The sequence below is a fragment of the Bison bison genome, unplaced genomic scaffold, assembly GCF_000754665.1.
Source record: "Bison bison bison isolate TAMUID 2011002044 unplaced genomic scaffold, Bison_UMD1.0 scf7180017864115, whole genome shotgun sequence".
Classification (NCBI taxonomy): Eukaryota; Metazoa; Chordata; class Mammalia; order Artiodactyla; family Bovidae; genus Bison; species Bison bison.
In genome coordinates this window covers 2,148,901-2,151,454 of record NW_011494687.1, presented here as the reverse complement: position 1 = coordinate 2,151,454, position 2,554 = coordinate 2,148,901, and positions in this window count along the sequence as shown.

Genomic DNA, 2,554 nt, shown 5'->3' with positions numbered 1-2,554 from the left:
GGATGACAGAGGATGAGATGGTTGGATGGCATCACCAACTCAATGGACGTGAGTTTGGGTAAACTCTGGGAGTTGGTGATGGACAGGGAGGCCTGGTGTGCTGTGGTTCATGGGGTCGCAAAGTTGGACACGACTGAGTGACTGAACTGAACTGAGGAGACAGGGAAAGACAGAGGATCGTGGTGTGCTGCAGTCCATAGGGTCGCAAAGAGTCAGACAAGACTTGGCTACTGAACAACAACACAGAGACTGCCTTGATGATCCAATGGATTAAGAATTCACCCTGCAATGCAGGGGGTGTGTGTTTGATCCTTGGCCAGGGAACTAAATCCTACATACCACAGCTGAAGATCCTGTATGTCCCAATGAAGATCAAGGATCCCAAGTGCTGCAATAAAACCCAGTACAGCCAAGTAAATACTTTATATATATATATATATGTGTGTGTGTGTGTGTGTGTGTGTGTGTGTGTATACACACACATGCAGGAGTTGAGATTTAACAAAACTAATGGTATTTACTGCTTTATTAAGGACATTATTTTTTAAATATTTTAAATTATTTATTTTTGGCCACCCTAGATCTTTGCTGCTGCATAGGCTTTCTCTGGTTACAGAGAGCAGGGGCTACTCTCTGGTTGTGGTGCAGAGGCTTCTTATTGCAGCGTCTTCTCTTGTTGTGGAGCACAGGCTCTAGGCACTCTGGCTTCAGTAGTAGCAGCACGTGGGCTCAGTAGTTGTGACTTGCTGGCTCAAGAGTACGGGCTCAGTAGTTTTGGCATTCAGGGTTATTTGCTTCTCAGCCTGTGGAATATTCCCAGACCATGGATCAAATCCACATCCTGTGGATTGACAGGAAAATTCTTATCCACTATGCCACCAGGGATGTCCAAGGACATTCTTGAGTGAAACTGGCATTATCAACTGCAAACATGTGGCAGTGAAGAACACAATGTAGAGTACAGTTTGGTGCCACTGCCTTGATTAGTGCTAAGAGGCCAGCAGTTACCCACCGGTGCTTTTGCACCCTCGGTGCAAATGTCAACCCAGTGAAAAGAGAAAATAACATCTAGTATATTATGAAAGCACCCTTGACCTCATGGATTCCCCAGAAAGGGTCTTGGGGACCCTGAAGCATACATAGACCACACTTTGAGAATAGCTACTTTAAAGAAATAAGTAATGTTTTATTTCTTAAATGAAATAGTAGGTACACAGGGGTTACTTTTGTAATTCTTCTTTCTAGTTTGTATATATGTGTGTGTTTCTTTATATATACTTTATAATAAAAAAAAAAACATGGCTCAACAATGTGGGTAGAGTACTGCAACATAATAAGCCCAAAGTATCAAGCATCCAAACAAGCCCAAAGCATCCAAATCAAAAAGGAAGAAATCAAACTGTCCAGATGACATGATACTATATATAGAAAATCATAAAACACTACCAAAACCTATTAGAACTCATCATTGGATACAGTAAAGTTACAGGATAGAAAATTAATACATAGAAATCTGTTGCGTTTCTATACACTACCAATGAATTATCAGAAACAGAAATTAAATAAACAACCCCATTTACGATTTTATTAACGATGCATAGGAATAAATCTAACTAAGGACGTAAAAGACCTGTACACAGAAAACTATGAGACACTGATTAAAGAAATTGAACATGACACAAACAAATGGGAAGATATACTGTCCTCATGGACTGGAAAAATTAATATTGCTATTAAAATGACCATATTACCCAAGGCAATCTACAGATGTAATCCTTATAAAAATGCCAATGGCATTTTCACAGAACTAGAACAAATAATTCTAAAGTTTGTATGGAAATACAGAAGACCCTGACTAGCCAAAACAATCTTGAGAAAGCAAACCAAAGCCAGAGGTATGGTCTCTGGTTTCACACTTTACTACAAAGCTACAGTAATCAAAACAGTATGGTATCGACAAAAAAGCTAACGCATAGATCAATGGAACAGAATAGATAGCTCCATGATGTATATGTATTGGTCAAGTAATCCATGACAAAAGAGGTAGGAATCTACAATGGAGAAAAGGCAGCCTTTTCGATAAATTGTGTTAGGAAAACTGAGCAGTTACATGAAAGGAATCAAACTGGACTACTTTCTCACACTATACACAAAAACAAACTCAGAATGGATTAAAGACTTAAGCGTAAGACGTGAAACCATAAAACTCCTAAAATATAACATAGGCAGTACATCTTTGACATATCTTAGCAATATTTTTTAATATATCTCCTCAAGCAAGGGTAGCAAAGGCAAAAATAAATAAATAAGACTACATCAAGCTAAAAAGCTCGAGAACAGCAAATTATCAACAAGTGAAAGACTGCCTACTGGATGCGAGAAGGTATTTGCAAACAACAGACTTGATAAAGGGTTAATATCCAAAACATACAAAGAACTCATATAATTCAATAGAAAAAAAGCAGACAATCCTATTTAAAAATAAGTAGAGTGGCTGTACTAGTTTGCATTCCCACCAACAGTGTAAGAGGGTTCCCTTTTCTCCACACCCTCT